The 17,609-nt window shown below is 46.0% G+C and overlaps 41 non-coding genes across 41 annotated transcripts; all 41 read right to left on the reverse strand.

Moving 5' to 3' along the window:
* Positions 1 to 227: 227 nt before the first annotated feature.
* LOC142707673 (U5 spliceosomal RNA) lies at positions 228 to 343 on the reverse strand. Its single transcript, XR_012868580.1, has one exon. It is a non-coding gene; the product is annotated as a U5 spliceosomal RNA (small nuclear RNA).
* A 314-nt stretch (positions 344 to 657) lies between these two features.
* On the reverse strand, positions 658 to 773 carry LOC142707674 (U5 spliceosomal RNA). The gene has a single exon (XR_012868581.1). It is a non-coding gene; the product is annotated as a U5 spliceosomal RNA (small nuclear RNA).
* Positions 774 to 1,087: 314 nt separating this feature from the next.
* On the reverse strand, positions 1,088 to 1,203 carry LOC142707675 (U5 spliceosomal RNA). Its single transcript, XR_012868582.1, has one exon. It is a non-coding gene; the product is annotated as a U5 spliceosomal RNA (small nuclear RNA).
* Positions 1,204 to 1,517: 314 nt separating this feature from the next.
* Positions 1,518 to 1,633, reverse strand: LOC142707676 (U5 spliceosomal RNA). Its single transcript, XR_012868583.1, has one exon. It is a non-coding gene; the product is annotated as a U5 spliceosomal RNA (small nuclear RNA).
* A 314-nt stretch (positions 1,634 to 1,947) lies between these two features.
* On the reverse strand, positions 1,948 to 2,063 carry LOC142707770 (U5 spliceosomal RNA). Its single transcript, XR_012868668.1, has one exon. It is a non-coding gene; the product is annotated as a U5 spliceosomal RNA (small nuclear RNA).
* A 309-nt stretch (positions 2,064 to 2,372) lies between these two features.
* Positions 2,373 to 2,488, reverse strand: LOC142707771 (U5 spliceosomal RNA). Its single transcript, XR_012868669.1, has one exon. It is a non-coding gene; the product is annotated as a U5 spliceosomal RNA (small nuclear RNA).
* Positions 2,489 to 2,802: 314 nt separating this feature from the next.
* LOC142707678 (U5 spliceosomal RNA) lies at positions 2,803 to 2,918 on the reverse strand. Its single transcript, XR_012868585.1, has one exon. It is a non-coding gene; the product is annotated as a U5 spliceosomal RNA (small nuclear RNA).
* A 314-nt stretch (positions 2,919 to 3,232) lies between these two features.
* On the reverse strand, positions 3,233 to 3,348 carry LOC142707679 (U5 spliceosomal RNA). Its single transcript, XR_012868586.1, has one exon. It is a non-coding gene; the product is annotated as a U5 spliceosomal RNA (small nuclear RNA).
* A 314-nt stretch (positions 3,349 to 3,662) lies between these two features.
* On the reverse strand, positions 3,663 to 3,778 carry LOC142707765 (U5 spliceosomal RNA). Its single transcript, XR_012868664.1, has one exon. It is a non-coding gene; the product is annotated as a U5 spliceosomal RNA (small nuclear RNA).
* Positions 3,779 to 4,088: 310 nt separating this feature from the next.
* LOC142707680 (U5 spliceosomal RNA) lies at positions 4,089 to 4,204 on the reverse strand. The gene has a single exon (XR_012868587.1). It is a non-coding gene; the product is annotated as a U5 spliceosomal RNA (small nuclear RNA).
* A 314-nt stretch (positions 4,205 to 4,518) lies between these two features.
* On the reverse strand, positions 4,519 to 4,634 carry LOC142707682 (U5 spliceosomal RNA). The gene has a single exon (XR_012868588.1). It is a non-coding gene; the product is annotated as a U5 spliceosomal RNA (small nuclear RNA).
* A 314-nt stretch (positions 4,635 to 4,948) lies between these two features.
* LOC142707798 (U5 spliceosomal RNA) lies at positions 4,949 to 5,064 on the reverse strand. Its single transcript, XR_012868694.1, has one exon. It is a non-coding gene; the product is annotated as a U5 spliceosomal RNA (small nuclear RNA).
* Positions 5,065 to 5,378: 314 nt separating this feature from the next.
* On the reverse strand, positions 5,379 to 5,494 carry LOC142707683 (U5 spliceosomal RNA). The gene has a single exon (XR_012868589.1). It is a non-coding gene; the product is annotated as a U5 spliceosomal RNA (small nuclear RNA).
* A 314-nt stretch (positions 5,495 to 5,808) lies between these two features.
* On the reverse strand, positions 5,809 to 5,924 carry LOC142707684 (U5 spliceosomal RNA). Its single transcript, XR_012868590.1, has one exon. It is a non-coding gene; the product is annotated as a U5 spliceosomal RNA (small nuclear RNA).
* Positions 5,925 to 6,238: 314 nt separating this feature from the next.
* LOC142707685 (U5 spliceosomal RNA) lies at positions 6,239 to 6,354 on the reverse strand. Its single transcript, XR_012868591.1, has one exon. It is a non-coding gene; the product is annotated as a U5 spliceosomal RNA (small nuclear RNA).
* Positions 6,355 to 6,668: 314 nt separating this feature from the next.
* On the reverse strand, positions 6,669 to 6,784 carry LOC142707686 (U5 spliceosomal RNA). The gene has a single exon (XR_012868592.1). It is a non-coding gene; the product is annotated as a U5 spliceosomal RNA (small nuclear RNA).
* A 314-nt stretch (positions 6,785 to 7,098) lies between these two features.
* Positions 7,099 to 7,214, reverse strand: LOC142707687 (U5 spliceosomal RNA). The gene has a single exon (XR_012868593.1). It is a non-coding gene; the product is annotated as a U5 spliceosomal RNA (small nuclear RNA).
* A 314-nt stretch (positions 7,215 to 7,528) lies between these two features.
* LOC142707688 (U5 spliceosomal RNA) lies at positions 7,529 to 7,644 on the reverse strand. Its single transcript, XR_012868594.1, has one exon. It is a non-coding gene; the product is annotated as a U5 spliceosomal RNA (small nuclear RNA).
* Positions 7,645 to 7,958: 314 nt separating this feature from the next.
* On the reverse strand, positions 7,959 to 8,074 carry LOC142707690 (U5 spliceosomal RNA). Its single transcript, XR_012868596.1, has one exon. It is a non-coding gene; the product is annotated as a U5 spliceosomal RNA (small nuclear RNA).
* Positions 8,075 to 8,388: 314 nt separating this feature from the next.
* On the reverse strand, positions 8,389 to 8,504 carry LOC142707691 (U5 spliceosomal RNA). Its single transcript, XR_012868597.1, has one exon. It is a non-coding gene; the product is annotated as a U5 spliceosomal RNA (small nuclear RNA).
* A 312-nt stretch (positions 8,505 to 8,816) lies between these two features.
* Positions 8,817 to 8,932, reverse strand: LOC142707693 (U5 spliceosomal RNA). Its single transcript, XR_012868598.1, has one exon. It is a non-coding gene; the product is annotated as a U5 spliceosomal RNA (small nuclear RNA).
* A 314-nt stretch (positions 8,933 to 9,246) lies between these two features.
* LOC142707694 (U5 spliceosomal RNA) lies at positions 9,247 to 9,362 on the reverse strand. Its single transcript, XR_012868599.1, has one exon. It is a non-coding gene; the product is annotated as a U5 spliceosomal RNA (small nuclear RNA).
* Positions 9,363 to 9,676: 314 nt separating this feature from the next.
* On the reverse strand, positions 9,677 to 9,792 carry LOC142707812 (U5 spliceosomal RNA). The gene has a single exon (XR_012868707.1). It is a non-coding gene; the product is annotated as a U5 spliceosomal RNA (small nuclear RNA).
* A 309-nt stretch (positions 9,793 to 10,101) lies between these two features.
* LOC142707695 (U5 spliceosomal RNA) lies at positions 10,102 to 10,217 on the reverse strand. Its single transcript, XR_012868600.1, has one exon. It is a non-coding gene; the product is annotated as a U5 spliceosomal RNA (small nuclear RNA).
* Positions 10,218 to 10,531: 314 nt separating this feature from the next.
* Positions 10,532 to 10,647, reverse strand: LOC142707773 (U5 spliceosomal RNA). The gene has a single exon (XR_012868671.1). It is a non-coding gene; the product is annotated as a U5 spliceosomal RNA (small nuclear RNA).
* A 314-nt stretch (positions 10,648 to 10,961) lies between these two features.
* LOC142707696 (U5 spliceosomal RNA) lies at positions 10,962 to 11,077 on the reverse strand. The gene has a single exon (XR_012868601.1). It is a non-coding gene; the product is annotated as a U5 spliceosomal RNA (small nuclear RNA).
* A 314-nt stretch (positions 11,078 to 11,391) lies between these two features.
* LOC142707658 (U5 spliceosomal RNA) lies at positions 11,392 to 11,507 on the reverse strand. Its single transcript, XR_012868567.1, has one exon. It is a non-coding gene; the product is annotated as a U5 spliceosomal RNA (small nuclear RNA).
* Positions 11,508 to 11,821: 314 nt separating this feature from the next.
* Positions 11,822 to 11,937, reverse strand: LOC142707697 (U5 spliceosomal RNA). Its single transcript, XR_012868602.1, has one exon. It is a non-coding gene; the product is annotated as a U5 spliceosomal RNA (small nuclear RNA).
* A 314-nt stretch (positions 11,938 to 12,251) lies between these two features.
* LOC142707775 (U5 spliceosomal RNA) lies at positions 12,252 to 12,367 on the reverse strand. The gene has a single exon (XR_012868673.1). It is a non-coding gene; the product is annotated as a U5 spliceosomal RNA (small nuclear RNA).
* A 314-nt stretch (positions 12,368 to 12,681) lies between these two features.
* On the reverse strand, positions 12,682 to 12,797 carry LOC142707698 (U5 spliceosomal RNA). Its single transcript, XR_012868603.1, has one exon. It is a non-coding gene; the product is annotated as a U5 spliceosomal RNA (small nuclear RNA).
* A 314-nt stretch (positions 12,798 to 13,111) lies between these two features.
* LOC142707781 (U5 spliceosomal RNA) lies at positions 13,112 to 13,227 on the reverse strand. The gene has a single exon (XR_012868678.1). It is a non-coding gene; the product is annotated as a U5 spliceosomal RNA (small nuclear RNA).
* Positions 13,228 to 13,541: 314 nt separating this feature from the next.
* Positions 13,542 to 13,657, reverse strand: LOC142707699 (U5 spliceosomal RNA). The gene has a single exon (XR_012868604.1). It is a non-coding gene; the product is annotated as a U5 spliceosomal RNA (small nuclear RNA).
* Positions 13,658 to 13,971: 314 nt separating this feature from the next.
* LOC142707700 (U5 spliceosomal RNA) lies at positions 13,972 to 14,087 on the reverse strand. The gene has a single exon (XR_012868605.1). It is a non-coding gene; the product is annotated as a U5 spliceosomal RNA (small nuclear RNA).
* Positions 14,088 to 14,401: 314 nt separating this feature from the next.
* Positions 14,402 to 14,517, reverse strand: LOC142707702 (U5 spliceosomal RNA). Its single transcript, XR_012868607.1, has one exon. It is a non-coding gene; the product is annotated as a U5 spliceosomal RNA (small nuclear RNA).
* Positions 14,518 to 14,831: 314 nt separating this feature from the next.
* Positions 14,832 to 14,947, reverse strand: LOC142707766 (U5 spliceosomal RNA). Its single transcript, XR_012868665.1, has one exon. It is a non-coding gene; the product is annotated as a U5 spliceosomal RNA (small nuclear RNA).
* A 314-nt stretch (positions 14,948 to 15,261) lies between these two features.
* Positions 15,262 to 15,377, reverse strand: LOC142707704 (U5 spliceosomal RNA). The gene has a single exon (XR_012868608.1). It is a non-coding gene; the product is annotated as a U5 spliceosomal RNA (small nuclear RNA).
* A 314-nt stretch (positions 15,378 to 15,691) lies between these two features.
* LOC142707705 (U5 spliceosomal RNA) lies at positions 15,692 to 15,807 on the reverse strand. Its single transcript, XR_012868609.1, has one exon. It is a non-coding gene; the product is annotated as a U5 spliceosomal RNA (small nuclear RNA).
* A 314-nt stretch (positions 15,808 to 16,121) lies between these two features.
* LOC142707706 (U5 spliceosomal RNA) lies at positions 16,122 to 16,237 on the reverse strand. Its single transcript, XR_012868610.1, has one exon. It is a non-coding gene; the product is annotated as a U5 spliceosomal RNA (small nuclear RNA).
* Positions 16,238 to 16,551: 314 nt separating this feature from the next.
* Positions 16,552 to 16,667, reverse strand: LOC142707825 (U5 spliceosomal RNA). Its single transcript, XR_012868718.1, has one exon. It is a non-coding gene; the product is annotated as a U5 spliceosomal RNA (small nuclear RNA).
* Positions 16,668 to 16,981: 314 nt separating this feature from the next.
* Positions 16,982 to 17,097, reverse strand: LOC142707707 (U5 spliceosomal RNA). Its single transcript, XR_012868611.1, has one exon. It is a non-coding gene; the product is annotated as a U5 spliceosomal RNA (small nuclear RNA).
* Positions 17,098 to 17,411: 314 nt separating this feature from the next.
* On the reverse strand, positions 17,412 to 17,527 carry LOC142707708 (U5 spliceosomal RNA). The gene has a single exon (XR_012868612.1). It is a non-coding gene; the product is annotated as a U5 spliceosomal RNA (small nuclear RNA).
* Between the last annotated feature and the right edge of the window lie 82 nt (positions 17,528 to 17,609).

The following is a 17,609-nucleotide window of genomic DNA, read 5'->3' on the forward strand; positions in this document are numbered from 1 at the left end:
ACAGACAGCACATACAAGAAACAATACATATGTTTCCCAGGCTCCTCTCTTCTTTTGGCTGCCACTTGGCAGCTTTCACTTGTTATCCACCCCGGCAACACAGTGCATAAACAAGTTTGCTTCTCAACGGAAGGAGGCCATCCATGTTGTCAATATGCAAATTCAGCCACTTTCAAGCCAACTGGAGCCAGAAATACACTCTTTCTGCTTTTCAACCTGAACAAGAAAACCCCAGCAAGCTGGAGCATGCAAAAATTGCTACAAAACTCAGTTTTGCTCCTCTCCACGGAAATCTTTAGTAAAAGGCGAAAGATTTATGCGTTCTGAAGAGAAACCAGAGTACTAAGAGACAAACTCTTCCTCCTTTCCTCACGCCATGGCCGCAGTCCTGTGTTAGCCCAGGGAGACCACCCGTAAGGGGGATAAAAACACAGACAGCACATACAAGAAACAATACATATGTTTCCCAGGCTCCTCTCTTCTTTTGGCTGCCACTTGGCAGCTTTCACTTGTTATCCACCCCGGCAACACAGTGCATAAACAAGTTTGCTTCTCAACGGAAGGAGGCCATCCATGTTGTCAATATGCAAATTCAGCCACTTTCAAGCCAACTGGAGCCAGAAATACACTCTTTCTGCTTTTCAACCTGAACAAGAAAACCCCAGCAAGCTGGAGCATGCAAAAATTGCTACAAAACTCAGTTTTGCTCCTCTCCACGGAAATCTTTAGTAAAAGGCGAAAGATTTATGCGTTCTGAAGAGAAACCAGAGTACTAAGGGACAAACTCTTCCTCCTTTCCTCACGCCATGGCCGCAGTCCTGTGTTAGCCCAGGGAGACCACCCGTAAGGGGGATAAAAACACAGACAGCACATACAAGAAACAATACATATGTTTCCCAGGCTCCTCTCTTCTTTTGGCTGCCACTTGGCAGCTTTCACTTGTTATCCACCCCGGCAACACAGTGCATAAACAAGTTTGCTTCTCAACGGAAGGAGGCCATCCATGTTGTCAATATGCAAATTCAGCCACTTTCAAGCCAACTGGAGCCAGAAATACACTCTTTCTGCTTTTCAACCTGAACAAGAAAACCCCAGCAAGCTGGAGCATGCAAAAATTGCTACAAAACTCAGTTTTGCTCCTCTCCACGGAAATCTTTAGTAAAAGGCGAAAGATTTATGCGTTCTGAAGAGAAACCAGAGTACTAAGGGACAAACTCTTCCTCCTTTCCTCACGCCATGGCCGCAGTCCTGTGTTAGCCCAGGGAGACCACCCGTAAGGGGGATAAAAACACAGACAGCACATACAAGAAACAATACATATGTTTCCCAGGCTCCTCTCTTCTTTTGGCTGCCACTTGGCAGCTTTCACTTGTTATCCACCCCGGCAACACAGTGCATAAACAAGTTTGCTTCTCAACGGAAGGAGGCCATCCATGTTGTCAATATGCAAATTCAGCCACTTTCAAGCCAACTGGAGCCAGAAATACACTCTTTCTGCTTTTCAACCTGAACAAGAAAACCCCAGCAAGCTGGAGCATGCAAAAATTGCTACAAAACTCAGTTTTGCTCCTCTCCACGGAAATCTTTAGTAAAAGGCGAAAGATTTATGCGTTCTGAAGAGAAACCAGAGTACTAAGGGACAAACTCTTCCTCCTTTCCTCACGCCATGGCCGCAGCCCTGTGTTAGCCCAGGGAGACCACCCGTAAGGGGGATAAAAACACAGACAGCACATACAAGAAACAATACATATGTTTCCCAGGCTCCTCTCTTCTTTTGGCTGCCACTTGGCAGCTTTCACTTGTTATCCACCCCGGCAACACAGTGCATAAACAAGTTTGCTTCTCAACGGAAGGAGGCCATCCATGTTGTCAATATGCAAATTCAGCCACTTTCAAGCCAACTGGAGCCAGAAATACACTCTTTCTGCTTTTCAACCTGAACAAGAAAACCCCAGCAAGCTGGAGCATGCAAAAATTGCTACAAAACTCAGTTTTGCTCCTCTTCACGGAAATCTTTAGTAAAAGGCGAAAGATTTATGCATTCTGAAGAGAAACCAGAGTACTAAAGGACAAACTCTTCCTCCTTTCCTCACGCCATGGCCGCAGTCCTGTGTTAGCCCAGGGAGACCACCCGTAAGGGGGATAAAAACACAGACAGCACATACAAGAAACAATACATATGTTTCCCAGGCTCCTCTCTTGGCTGCCACTTGGCAGCTTTCACTTGTTATCCACCCCGGCAACACAGTGCATAAACAAGTTTGCTTCTCAACGGAAGGAGGCCATCCATGTTGTCAATATGCAAATTCAGCCACTTTCAAGCCAACTGGAGCCAGAAATACACTCTTTCTGCTTTTCAACCGGAACAAGAAAACCCCAGCAAGCTGGAGCATGCAAAAATTGCTACAAAACTCAGTTTTGCTCCTCTTCACGGAAATCTTTAGTAAAAGGCGAAAGATTTATGCATTCTGAAGAGAAACCAGAGTACTAAAGGACAAACTCTTCCTCCTTTCCTCACGCCATGGCCGCAGTCCTGTGTTAGCCCAGGGAGACCACCCGTAAGGGGGATAAAAACACAGACAGCACATACAAGAAACAATACATATGTTTCCCAGGCTCCTCTCTTCTTTTGGCTGCCACTTGGCAGCTTTCACTTGTTATCCACCCCGGCAACACAGTGCATAAACAAGTTTGCTTCTCAACGGAAGGAGGCCATCCATGTTGTCAATATGCAAATTCAGCCACTTTCAAGCCAACTGGAGCCAGAAATACACTCTTTCTGCTTTTCAACCGGAACAAGAAAACCCCAGCAAGCTGGAGCATGCAAAAATTGCTACAAAACTCAGTTTTGCTCCTCTCCACGGAAATCTTTAGTAAAAGGCGAAAGATTTATGCGTTCTGAAGAGAAACCAGAGTACTAAGGGACAAACTCTTCCTCCTTTCCTCACGCCATGGCCGCAGTCCTGTGTTAGCCCAGGGAGACCACCCGTAAGGGGGATAAAAACACAGACAGCACATACAAGAAACAATACATATGTTTCCCAGGCTCCTCTCTTCTTTTGGCTGCCACTTGGCAGCTTTCACTTGTTATCCACCCCGGCAACACAGTGCATAAACAAGTTTGCTTCTCAACGGAAGGAGGCCATCCATGTTGTCAATATGCAAATTCAGCCACTTTCAAGCCAACTGGAGCCAGAAATACACTCTTTCTGCTTTTCAACCTGAACAAGAAAACCCCAGCAAGCTGGAGCATGCAAAAATTGCTACAAAACTCAGTTTTGCTCCTCTCCACGGAAATCTTTAGTAAAAGGCGAAAGATTTATGCGTTCTGAAGAGAAACCAGAGTACTAAGGGACAAACTCTTCCTCCTTTCCTCACGCCATGGCCGCAGTCCTGTGTTAGCCCAGGGAGACCACCCGTAAGGGGGATAAAAACACAGACAGCACATACAAGAAACAATACATATGTTTCCCAGGCTCCTCTCTTCTTTTGGTTGCCACTTGGCAGCTTTCACTTGTTATCCACCCCGGCAACACAGTGCATAAACAAGTTTGCTTCTCAACGGAAGGAGGCCATCCATGTTGTCAATATGCAAATTCAGCCACTTTCAAGCCAACTGGAGCCAGAAATACACTCTTTCTGCTTTTCAACCTGAACAAGAAAACCCCAGCAAGCTGGAGCATGCAAAAATTGCTACAAAACTCAGTTTTGCTCCTCTCCACGGAAATCTTTAGTAAAAGGCAAAAGATTTATGCGTTCTGAAGAGAAACCAGAGTACTAAAGGACAAACTCTTCTCCTTTCCTCACGCCATGGCCGCAGTCCTGTGTTAGCCCAGGGAGACCACCCGTAAGGGGATAAAAACACAGACAGCAAATACAAGAAACAATACATATGTTTCCCAGGCTCCTCTCTTCTTTTGGCTGCCACTTGGCAGCTTTCACTTGTTATCCACCCCGGCAACACAGTGCATAAACAAGTTTGCTTCTCAACGGAAGGAGGCCATCCATGTTGTCAATATGCAAATTCAGCCACTTTCAAGCCAACTGAGCCAGAAATACACTCTTTCTGCTTTCAACCTGAACAAGAAAACCCCAGCAAGCTGGAGCATGCAAAAATTGCTACAAAACTCAGTTTTGCTCCTCTCCACGGAAATCTTTAGTAAAAGGCGAAAGATTTATGCGTTCTGAAGAGAAACCAGAGTACTAAGGGACAAACTCTTCCTCCTTTCCTCACGCCATGGCCGCAGTCCTGTGTTAGCCCAGGGAGACCACCCGTAAGGGGGATAAAAACACAGACAGCACATACAAGAAACAATACATATGTTTCCCAGGCTCCTCTCTTCTTTTGGCTGCCACTTGGCAGCTTTCACTTGTTATCCACCCCGGCAACACAGTGCATAAACAAGTTTGCGTCTCAACGGAAGGAGGCCATCCATGTTGTCAATATGCAAATTCAGCCACTTTCAAGCCAACTGGAGCCAGAAATACACTCTTTCTGCTTTTCAACCTGAACAAGAAAACCCCAGCAAGCTGGAGCATGCAAAAATTGCTACAAAACTCAGTTTTGCTCCTCTCCACGGAAATCTTTAGTAAAAGGCGAAAGATTTATGCGTTCTGAAGAGAAACCAGAGTACTAAGGGACAAACTCTTCCTCCTTTCCTCACGCCATGGCCGCAGTCCTGTGTTAGCCCAGGGAGACCACCCGTAAGGGGGATAAAAACACAGACAGCACATACAAGAAACAATACATATGTTTCCCAGGCTCCTCTCTTCTTTTGGCTGCCACTTGGCAGCTTTCACTTGTTATCCACCCCGGCAACACAGTGCATAAACAAGTTTGCTTCTCAACGGAAGGAGGCCATCCATGTTGTCAATATGCAAATTCAGCCACTTTCAAGCCAACTGGAGCCAGAAATACACTCTTTCTGCTTTTCAACCTGAACAAGAAAACCCCAGCAAGCTGGAGCATGCAAAAATTGCTACAAAACTCAGTTTTGCTCCTCTCCACGGAAATCTTTAATAAAAGGCGAAAGATTTATGCGTTCTGAAGATAAACCAGAGTACTAAGGGACAAACTCTTCCTCCTTTCCTCACGCCATGGCCGCAGTCCTGTGTTAGCCCAGGGAGACCACCCGTAAGGGGGATAAAAACACAGACAACACATACAAGAAACAATACATATGTTTCCCAGGCTCCTCTCTTCTTTTGGCTGCCACTTGGCAGCTTTCACTTGTTATCCACCCCGGCAACACAGTGCATAAACAAGTTTGCTTCTCAACGGAAGGAGGCCATCCATGTTGTCAATATGCAAATTCAGCCACTTTCAAGCCAACTGGAGCCAGAAATACACTCTTTCTGCTTTTCAACCTGAACAAGAAAACCCCAGCAAGCTGGAGCATGCAAAAATTGCTACAAAACTCAGTTTTGCTCCTCTCCACGGAAATCTTTAGTAAAAGGCGAAAGATTTATGCGTTCTGAAGAGAAACCAGAGTACTAAGAGACAAACTCTTCCTCCTTTCCTCACGCCATGGCCGCAGTCCTGTGTTAGCCCAGGGAGACCACCCGTAAGGGGGATAAAAACACAGACAGCACATACAAGAAACAATACATATGTTTCCCAGGCTCCTCTCTTCTTTTGGCTGCCACTTGGCAGCTTTCACTTGTTATCCACCCCGGCAACACAGTGCATAAACAAGTTTGCTTCTCAACGGAAGGAGGCCATCCATGTTGTCAATATGCAAATTCAGCCACTTTCAAGCCAACTGGAGCCAGAAATACACTCTTTCTGCTTTTCAACCTGAACAAGAAAACCCCAGCAAGCTGGAGCATGCAAAAATTGCTACAAAACTCAGTTTTGCTCCTCTCCACGGAAATCTTTAGTAAAAGGCGAAAGATTTATGCGTTCTGAAGAGAAACCAGAGTACTAAGGGACAAACTCTTCCTCCTTTCCTCACGCCATGGCCGCAGTCCTGTGTTAGCCCAGGGAGACCACCCGTAAGGGGGATAAAAACACAGACAGCACATACAAGAAACAATACATATGTTTCCCAGGCTCCTCTCTTCTTTTGGCTGCCACTTGGCAGCTTTCACTTGTTATCCACCCCGGCAACACAGTGCATAAACAAGTTTGCTTCTCAACGGAAGGAGGCCATCCATGTTGTCAATATGCAAATTCAGCCACTTTCAAGCCAACTGGAGCCAGAAATACACTCTTTCTGCTTTTCAACCGGAACAAGAAAACCCCAGCAAGCTGGAGCATGCAAAAATTGCTACAAAACTCAGTTTTGCTCCTCTCCACGGAAATCTTTAGTAAAAGGCGAAAGATTTATGCGTTCTGAAGAGAAACCAGAGTACTAAGGGACAAACTCTTCCTCCTTTCCTCACGCCATGGCCGCAGTCCTGTGTTAGCCCAGGGAGACCACCCGTAAGGGGGATAAAAACACAGACAGCACATACAAGAAACAATACATATGTTTCCCAGGCTCCTCTCTTCTTTTGGCTGCCACTTGGCAGCTTTCACTTGTTATCCACCCCGGCAACACAGTGCATAAACAAGTTTGCTTCTCAACGGAAGGAGGCCATCCATGTTGTCAATATGCAAATTCAGCCACTTTCAAGCCAACTGGAGCCAGAAATACACTCTTTCTGCTTTTCAACCTGAACAAGAAAACCCCAGCAAGCTGGAGCATGCAAAAATTGCTACAAAACTCAGTTTTGCTCCTCTCCACGGAAATCTTTAGTAAAAGGCGAAAGATTTATGCGTTCTGAAGAGAAACCAGAGTACTAAGGGACAAACTCTTCCTCCTTTCCTCACGCCATGGCCGCAGTCCTGTGTTAGCCCAGGGAGACCACCCGTAAGGGGGATAAAAACACAGACAGCACATACAAGAAACAATACATATGTTTCCCAGGCTCCTCTCTTCTTTTGGCTGCCACTTGGCAGCTTTCACTTGTTATCCACCCCGGCAACACAGTGCATAAACAAGTTTGCTTCTCAACGGAAGGAGGCCATCCATGTTGTCAATATGCAAATTCAGCCACTTTCAAGCCAACTGGAGCCAGAAATACACTCTTTCTGCTTTTCAACCTGAACAAGAAAACCCCAGCAAGCTGGAGCATGCAAAAATTGCTACAAAACTCAGTTTTGCTCCTCTCCACGGAAATCTTTAGTAAAAGGCGAAAGATTTATGCGTTCTGAAGAGAAACCAGAGTACTAAGGGACAAACTCTTCCTCCTTTCCTCACGCCATGGCCGCAGTCCTGTGTTAGCCCAGGGAGACCACCCGTAAGGGGGATAAAAACACAGACAGCACATACAAGAAACAATACATATGTTTCCCAGGCTCCTCTCTTCTTTTGGCTGCCACTTGGCAGCTTTCACTTGTTATCCACCCCGGCAACACAGTGCATAAACAAGTTTGCTTCTCAACGGAAGGAGGCCATCCATGTTGTCAATATGCAAATTCAGCCACTTTCAAGCCAACTGGAGCCAGAAATACACTCTTTCTGCTTTTCAACCTGAACAAGAAAACCCCAGCAAGCTGGAGCATGCAAAAATTGCTACAAAACTCAGTTTTGCTCCTCTCCACGGAAATCTTTAGTAAAAGGCGAAAGATTTATGCGTTCTGAAGAGAAACCAGAGTACTAAGGGACAAACTCTTCCTCCTTTCCTCACGCCATGGCCGCAGTCCTGTGTTAGCCCAGGGAGACCACCCGTAAGGGGGATAAAAACACAGACAGCACATACAAGAAACAATACATATGTTTCCCAGGCTCCTCTCTTCTTTTGGCTGCCACTTGGCAGCTTTCACTTGTTATCCACCCCGGCAACACAGTGCATAAACAAGTTTGCTTCTCAACGGAAGGAGGCCATCCATGTTGTCAATATGCAAATTCAGCCACTTTCAAGCCAACTGGAGCCAGAAATACACTCTTTCTGCTTTTCAACCGGAACAAGAAAACCCCAGCAAGCTGGAGCATGCAAAAATTGCTACAAAACTCAGTTTTGCTCCTCTCCACGGAAATCTTTAGTAAAAGGCGAAAGATTTATGCGTTCTGAAGAGAAACCAGAGTACTAAGGGACAAACTCTTCCTCCTTTCCTCACGCCATGGCCGCAGTCCTGTGTTAGCCCAGGGAGACCACCCGTAAGGGGGATAAAAACACAGACAGCACATACAAGAAACAATACATATGTTTCCCAGGCTCCTCTCTTCTTTTGGCTGCCACTTGGCAGCTTTCACTTGTTATCCACCCCGGCAACACAGTGCATAAACAAGTTTGCTTCTCAACGGAAGGAGGCCATCCATGTTGTCAATATGCAAATTCAGCCACTTTCAAGCCAACTGGAGCCAGAAATACACTCTTTCTGCTTTTCAACCTGAACAAGAAAACCCCAGCAAGCTGGAGCATGCAAAAATTGCTACAAAACTCAGTTTTGCTCCTCTCCACGGAAATCTTTAGTAAAAGGCGAAAGATTTATGCGTTCTGAAGAGAAACCAGAGTACTAAGGGACAAACTCTTCCTCCTTTCCTCACGCCATGGCCGCAGCCCTGTGTTAGCCCAGGGAGACCACCCGTAAGGGGGATAAAAACACAGACAGCACATACAAGAAACAATACATATGTTTCCCAGGCTCCTCTCTTCTTTTGGCTGCCACTTGGCAGCTTTCACTTGTTATCCACCCCGGCAACACAGTGCATAAACAAGTTTGCTTCTCAACGGAAGGAGGCCATCCATGTTGTCAATATGCAAATTCAGCCACTTTCAAGCCAACTGGAGCCAGAAATACACTCTCTGCTTTTCAACCTGAACAAGAAAACCCCAGCAAGCTGGAGCATGCAAAAATTGCTACAAAACTCAGTTTTGCTCCTCTCCACGGAAATCTTTAGTAAAAGGCGAAAGATTTATGCGTTCTGAAGAGAAACCAGAGTACTAAGGGACAAACTCTTCCTCCTTTCCTCACGCCATGGCCGCAGTCCTGTGTTAGCCCAGGGAGACCACCCGTAAGGGGGATAAAAACACACACAGCACATACAAGAAACAATACATATGTTACCCAGGCTCCTCTCTTCTTTTGGCTGCCACTTGGCAGCTTTCACTTGTTATCCACCCCGGCAACACAGTGCATAAACAAGTTTGCTTCTCAACGGAAGGAGGCCATCCATGTTGTCAATATGCAAATTCAGCCACTTTCAAGCCAACTGGAGCCAGAAATACACTCTTTCTGCTTTTCAACCTGAACAAGAAAACCCCAGCAAGCTGGAGCATGCAAAAATTGCTACAAAACTCAGTTTTGCTCCTCTCCACGGAAATCTTTAGTAAAAGGCGAAAGATTTATGCGTTCTGAAGAGAAACCAGAGTACTAAGGGACAAACTCTTCCTCCTTTCCTCACGCCATGGCCGCAGTCCTGTGTTAGCCCAGGGAGACCACCCGTAAGGGGGATAAAAACACAGACAGCACATACAAGAAACAATACATATGTTTCCCAGGCTCCTCTCTTCTTTTGGCTGCCACTTGGCAGCTTTCACTTGTTATCCACCCCGGCAACACAGTGCATAAACAAGTTTGCTTCTCAACGGAAGGAGGCCATCCATGTTGTCAATATGCAAATTCAGCCACTTTCAAGCCAACTGGAGCCAGAAATACACTCTTTCTGCTTTTCAACCTGAACAAGAAAACCCCAGCAAGCTGGAGCATGCAAAAATTGCTAGAAAACTCAGTTTTGCTCCTCTCCACGGAAATCTTTAGTAAAAGGCGAAAGATTTATGCGTTCTGAAGAGAAACCAGAGTACTAAGGGACAAACTCTTCCTCCTTTCCTCACGCCATGGCCGCAGTCCTGTGTTAGCCCAGGGAGACCACCCGTAAGGGGGATAAAAACACAGACAGCACATACAAGAAACAATACATATGTTTCCCAGGCTCCTCTCTTGGCTGCCACTTGGCAGCTTTCACTTGTTATCCACCCCGGCAACACAGTGCATAAACAAGTTTGCTTCTCAACGGAAGGAGGCCATCCATGTTGTCAATATGCAAATTCAGCCACTTTCAAGCCAACTGGAGCCAGAAATACACTCTTTCTGCTTTTCAACCTGAACAAGAAAACCCCAGCAAGCTGGAGCATGCAAAAATTGCTACAAAACTCAGTTTTGCTCCTCTCCACGGAAATCTTTAGTAAAAGGCGAAAGATTTATGCGTTCTGAAGAGAAACCAGAGTACTAAGGGACAAACTCTTCCTCCTTTCCTCACGCCATGGCCGCAGTCCTGTGTTAGCCCAGGGAGACCACCCGTAAGGGGGATAAAAACACAGACAGCACATACAAGAAACAATACATATGTTTCCCAGGCTCCTCTCTTCTTTTGGCTGCCACTTGGCAGCTTTCACTTGTTATCCACCCCGGCAACACAGTGCATAAACAAGTTTGCTTCTCAACGGAAGGAGGCCATCCATGTTGTCAATATGCAAATTCAGCCACTTTCAAGCCAACTGGAGCCAGAAATACACTCTTTCTGCTTTTCAACCGGAACAAGAAAACCCCAGCAAGCTGGAGCATGCAAAAATTGCTACAAAACTCAGTTTTGCTCCTCTCCACGGAAATCTTTAGTAAAAGGCGAAAGATTTATGCATTCTGAAGAGAAACCAGAGTACTAAGGGACAAACTCTTCCTCCTTTCCTCACGCCATGGCCGCAGTCCTGTGTTAGCCCAGGGAGACCACCCGTAAGGGGGATAAAAACACAGACAGCACATACAAGAAACAATACATATGTTTCCCAGGCTCCTCTCTTCTTTTGGCTGCCACTTGGCAGCTTTCACTTGTTATCCACCCCGGCAACACAGTGCATAAACAAGTTTGCTTCTCAACGGAAGGAGGCCATCCATGTTGTCAATATGCAAATTCAGCCACTTTCAAGCCAACTGGAGCCAGAAATACACTCTTTCTGCTTTTCAACCTGAACAAGAAAACCCCAGCAAGCTGGAGCATGCAAAAATTGCTACAAAACTCAGTTTTGCTCCTCTCCACGGAAATCTTTAGTAAAAGGCGAAAGATTTATGCGTTCTGAAGAGAAACCAGAGTACTAAGGGACAAACTCTTCCTCCTTTCCTCACGCCATGGCCGCAGTCCTGTGTTAGCCCAGGGAGACCACCCGTAAGGGGGATAAAAACACAGACAGCACATACAAGAAACAATACATATGTTTCCCAGGCTCCTCTCTTCTTTTGGCTGCCACTTGGCAGCTTTCACTTGTTATCCACCCCGGCAACACAGTGCATAAACAAGTTTGCTTCTCAACGGAAGGAGGCCATCCATGTTGTCAATATGCAAATTCAGCCACTTTCAAGCCAACTGGAGCCAGAAATACACTCTTTCTGCTTTTCAACCTGAACAAGAAAACCCCAGCAAGGTGGAGTATGCAAAAATTGCTACAAAACTCAGTTTTGCTCCTCTCCACGGAAATCTTTAGTAAAAGGCGAAAGATTTATGCGTTCTGAAGAGAAACCAGAGTACTAAGGGACAAACTCTTCCTCCTTTCCTCACGCCATGGCCGCAGTCCTGTGTTAGCCCAGGGAGACCACCCGTAAGGGGGATAAAAACACAGACAGCACATACAAGAAACAATACATATGTTTCCCAGGCTCCTCTCTTCTTTTGGCTGCCACTTGGCAGCTTTCACTTGTTATCCACCCCGGCAACACAGTGCATAAACAAGTTTGCTTCTCAACGGAAGGAGGCCATCCATGTTGTCAATATGCAAATTCAGCCACTTTCAAGCCAACTGGAGCCAGAAATACACTCTTTCTGCTTTTCAACCTGAACAAGAAAACCCCAGCAAGCTGGAGCATGCAAAAATTGCTACAAAACTCAGTTTTGCTCCTCTCCACGGAAATCTTTAGTAAAAGGCGAAAGATTTATGCGTTCTGAAGAGAAACCAGAGTACTAAGGGACAAACTCTTCCTCCTTTCCTCAAGCAATGGCCGCAGTCCTGTGTTAGCCCAGGGAGACCACCCGTAAGGGGGATAAAAACACAGACAGCACATACAAGAAACAATACATATGTTTCCCAGGCTCCTCTCTTCTTTTGGCTGCCACTTGGCAGCTTTCACTTGTTATCCACCCCGGCAACACAATGCATAAACAAGTTTGCTTCTCAACGGAAGGAGGCCATCCATGTTGTCAATATGCAAATTCAGCCACTTTCAAGCCAACTGGAGCCAGAAATACACTCTTTCTGCTTTTCAACCGGAACAAGAAAACCCCAGCAAGCTGGAGCATGCAAAAATTGCTACAAAACTCAGTTTTGCTCCTCTCCACGGAAATCTTTAGTAAAAGGCGAAAGATTTATGCATTCTGAAGAGAAACCAGAGTACTAAGGGACAGACTCTTCCTCCTTTCCTCACGCCATGGCCGCAGTCCTGTGTTAGCCCAGGGAGACCACCCGTAAGGGGGATAAAAACACAGACAGCACATACAAGAAACAATACATATGTTTCCCAGGCTCCTCTCTTCTTTTGGCTGCCACTTGGCAGCTTTCACTTGTTATCCACCCCGGCAACACAGTGCATAAACAAGTTTGCTTCTCAACGGAAGGAGGCCATCCATGTTGTCAATATGCAAATTCAGCCACTTTCAAGCCAACTGGAGCCAGAAATACACTCTTTCTGCTTTTCAACCTGAACAAGAAAACCCCAGCAAGCTGGAGCATGCAAAAATTGCTACAAAACTCAGTTTTGCTCCTCTCCACGGAAATCTTTAGTAAAAGGCGAAAGATTTATGCGTTCTGAAGAGAAACCAGAGTACTAAGGGACAAACTCTTCCTCCTTTCCTCATGCCATGGCCGCAGTCCTGTGTTAGCCCAGGGAGACCACCCGTAAGGGGGATAAAAACACAGACAGCACATACAAGAAACAATACATATGTTTCCCAGGCTCCTCTCTTCTTTTGGCTGCCACTTGGCAGCTTTCACTTGTTATCCACCCCGGCAACACAGTGCATAAACAAGTTTGCTTCTCAACGGAAGGAGGCCATCCATGTTGTCAATATGCAAATTCAGCCACTTCCAAGCCAACTGGAGCCAGAAATACACTCTTTCTGCTTTTCAACCTGAACAAGAAAACCCCAGCAAGGTGGAGTATGCAAAAATTGCTACAAAACTCAGTTTTGCTCCTCTCCACGGAAATCTTTAGTAAAAGGCGAAAGATTTATGCGTTCTGAAGAGAAACCAGAGTACTAAAGGACAAACTCTTCCTCCTTTCCTCACGCCATGGCCGCAGTCCTGTGTTAGCCCAGGGAGACCACCCGTAAGGGGGATAAAAACACAGACAGCACATACAAGAAACAATACATATGTTTCCCAGGCTCCTCTCTTCTTTTGGCTGCCACTTGGCAGCTTTCACTTGTTATCCACCCCGGCAACACAGTGCATAAACAAGTTTGCTTCTCAACGGAAGGAGGCCATCCATGTTGTCAATATGCAAATTCAGCCACTTTCAAGCCAACTGGAGCCAGAAATACACTCTTTCTGCTTTTCAACCTGAACAAGAAAACCCCAGCAAGCTGGAGCATGCAAAAATTGCTACAAAACTCAGTTTTGCTCCTCTCCACGGAAATCTTTAGTAAAAGGCGAAAGATTTATGCGTTCTGAAGAGAAACCAGAGTACTAAGGGACAAACTCTTCCTCCTTTCCTCACGCCATGGCCGCAGTCCTGTGTTAGCCCAGGGAGACCACCCGTAAGGGGGATAAAAACACAGACAGCACATACAAGAAACAATACATATGTTTCCCAGGCTCCTCTCTTCTTTTGGCTGCCACTTGGCAGCTTTCACTTGTTATCCACCCCGGCAACACAGTGCATAAACAAGTTTGCTTCTCAACGGAAGGAGGCCATCCATGTTGTCAATATGCAAATTCAGCCACTTTCAAGCCAACTGGAGCCAGAAATACACTCTTTCTGCTTTTCAACCTGAACAAGAAAACCCCAGCAAGCTGGAGCATGCAAAAATTGCTACAAAACTCAGTTTTGCTCCTCTCCACGGAAATCTTTAGTAAAAGGCGAAAGATTTATGCGTTCTGAAGAGAAACCAGAGTACTAAGGGACAAACTCTTCCTCCTTTCCTCAAGCCATGGCCGCAGTCCTGTGTTAGCCCAGGGAGACCACCCGTAAGGGGGATAAAAACACAGACAGCACATACAAGAAACAATACATATGTTTCCCAGGCTCCTCTCTTCTTTTGGCTGCCACTTGGCAGCTTTCACTTGTTATCCACCCCGGCAACACAATGCATAAACAAGTTTGCTTCTCAACGGAAGGAGGCCATCCATGTTGTCAATATGCAAATTCAGCCACTTTCAAGCCAACTGGAGCCAGAAATACACTCTTTCTGCTTTTCAACCGGAACAAGAAAACCCCAGCAAGCTGGAGCATGCAAAAATTGCTACAAAACTCAGTTTTGCTCCTCTCCACGGAAATCTTTAGTAAAAGGCGAAAGATTTATGCGTTCTGAAGAGAAACCAGAGTACTAAGGGACAAACTCTTCCTCCTTTCCTCACGCCATGGCCGCAGTCCTGTGTTAGCCCAGGGAGACCACCCGTAAGGGGGATAAAAACACAGACAGCACATACAAGAAACAATACATATGTTTCCCAGGCTCCTCTCTTCTTTTGGCTGCCACTTGGCAGCTTTCACTTGTTATCCACCCCGGCAACACAGTGCATAAACAAGTTTGCTTCTCAACGGAAGGAGGCCATCCATGTTGTCAATATGCAAATTCAGCCACTTTCAAGCCAACTGGAGCCAGAAATACACTCTTTCTGCTTTTCAACCTGAACAAGAAAACCCCAGCAAGCTGGAGAATGCAAAAATTGCTACAAAACTCAGTTTTGCTCCTCTCCACGGAAATCTTTAGTAAAAGGCGAAAGATTTATGCGTTCTGAAGAGAAACCAGAGTACTAAGGGACAAACTCTTCCTCCTTTCCTCAAGCCATGGCCGCAGTCCTGTGTTAGCCCAGGGAGACCACCCGTAAGGGGGATAAAAACACAGACAGCACATACAAGAAACAATACATATGTTTCCCAGGCTCCTCTCTTCTTTTGGCTGCCACTTGGCAGCTTTCACTTGTTATCCACCCCAGCAACACAGTGCATAAACAAGTTTGCTTCTCAACGGAAGGAGGCCATCCATGTTGTCAATATGCAAATTCAGCCACTTTCAAGCCAACTGGAGCCAGAAATACACTCTTTCTGCTTTTCAACCTGAACAAGAAAACCCCAGCAAGCTGGAGCATGCAAAAATTGCTACAAAACTCAGTTTTGCTCCTCTCCACGGAAATCTTTAGTAAAAGGCGAAAGATTTATGCGTTCTGAAGAGAAACCAGAGTACTAAGGGACAGACTCTTCCTCCTTTCCTCACGCCATGGCCGCAGTCCTGTGTTAGCCCAGGGAGACCACCCGTAAGGGGGATAAAAACACAGACAGCACATACAAGAAACAATACATATGTTTCCCAGGCTCCTCTCTTCTTTTGGCTGCCACTTGGCAGCTTTCACTTGTTATCCACCCCGGCAACACAGTGCATAAACAAGTTTGCTTCTCAACGGAAGGAGGCCATCCATGTTGTCAATATGCAAATTCAGCCACTTTCAAGCCAACTGGAGCCAGAAATACACTCTTTCTGCTTTTCAACCTGAACAAGAAAACCCCAGCAAGCTGGAGCATGCAAAAATTGCTACAAAACTCAGTTTTGCTCCTCTCCACGGAAATCTTTAGTAAAAGGCGAAAGATTTATGCGTTCTGAAGAGAAACCAGAGTACTAAGGGACAAACTCTTCCTCCTTTCCTCACGCCATGGCCGCAGTCCTGTGTTAGCCCAGGGAGACCACCCGTAAGGGGGATAAAAACACAGACAGCACATACAAGAAACAATACATATGTTTCCCAGGCTCCTCTCTTCTTTTGGCTGCCACTTGGCAGCTTTCACTTGTTATCCACCCCGGCAACACAGTGCATAAACAAGTTTTCTTCTCAACGGAAGGAGGCCATCCATGTTGTCAATATGCAAATTCAGCCACTTTCAAGCCAACTGGAGCCAGAAATACACTCTTTCTGCTTTTCAACCTGAACAAGAAAACCCCAGCAAGCTGGAGCATGCAAAAATTGCTACAAAACTCAGTTTTGCTCCTCTCCACGGAAATCTTTAGTAAAAGGCGAAAGATTTATGCGTTCTGAAGAGAAACCAGAGTACTAAGGGACAAACTCTTCCTCCTTTCCTCACGCCATGGCCGCAGTCCTGTGTTAGCCCAGGGAGACCACCCGTAAGGGGGATAAAAACACACACAGCACATACAAGAAACAATACATATGTTTCCCAGGCTCCTCTCTTCTTTTGGCTGCCACTTGGCAGCTTTCACTTGTTATCCACCCCGGCAACACAGTGCATAAACAAGTTTGCTTCTCAACGGAAGGAGGCCATCCATGTTGTCAATATGCAAATTCAGCCACTTTCAAGCCAACTGGAGCCAGAAATACACTCTTTCTGCTTTTCAACCTGAACAAGAAAACCCCAGCAAGCTGGAGCATGCAAAAATTGCTACAAAACTCAGTTTTGCTCCTCTCCACGGAAATCTTTAGTAAAAGGCGAAAGATTTATGCGTTCTGGAGAGAAACCAGAGTACTAAGGGACAAACTCTTCCTCCTTTCCTCACGCCATGGCCGCAGTCCTGTGTTAGCCCAGGGAGACCACCCGTAAGGGGGATAAAAACACAGACAGCACATACAAGAAACAATACATATGTTTCCCAGGCTCCTCTCTTCTTTTGGCTGCCACTTGGCAGCTTTCACTTGTTATCCACCCCGGCAACACAGTGCATAAACAAGTTTGCTTCTCAACGGAAGGAGGCCATCCATGTTGTCAATATGCAAATTCAGCCACTTTCAAGCCAACTGGAGCCAGAAATACACTCTTTCTGCTTTTCAACCTGAACAAGAAAACCCCAGCAAGCTGGAGCATGCAAAAATTGCTACAAAACTCAGTTTTGCTCCTCTCCACGGAAATCTTTAGTAAAAGGCGAAAGATTTATGCGTTCTGAAGAGAAACCAGAGTACTAAGGGACAAACTCTTCCTCCTTTCCTCACGCCATGGCCGCAGTCCTGTCTTAGCCCAGGGAGACCACCCGTAAGGGGGATAAAAACACAGACAGCACATACAAGAAACAATACATATGTTTCCCAGGCTCCTCTCTTCTTTTGGCTGCCACTTGGCAGCTTTCACTTGTTATCCACCCCGGCAACACAGTGCATAAACAAGTTTGCTTCTCAACGGAAGGAGGCCATCCATGTTGTCAATATGCAAATTCAGCCACTTTCAAGCCAACTGGAGCCAGAAATACACTCTTTCTGCTTTTCAACCTGAACAAGAAAACCCCAGCAAGCTGGAGCATGCAAAAATTGCTACAAAACTCAGTTTTGCTCCTCTCCACGGAAATCTTTAGTAAAAGGCGAAAGATTTATGCGTTCTGAAGAGAAACCAGAGTACTAAGGGACAAACTCTTCCTCCTTTCCTCACGCCATGGCCGCAGTCCTGTGTTAGCCCAGGGAGACCACCCGTAAGGGGGATA

This window comes from Rhinoderma darwinii, unplaced genomic scaffold, assembly GCF_050947455.1.
Source record: "Rhinoderma darwinii isolate aRhiDar2 unplaced genomic scaffold, aRhiDar2.hap1 Scaffold_3885, whole genome shotgun sequence".
Taxonomy (NCBI): domain Eukaryota; kingdom Metazoa; phylum Chordata; class Amphibia; order Anura; family Rhinodermatidae; genus Rhinoderma; species Rhinoderma darwinii.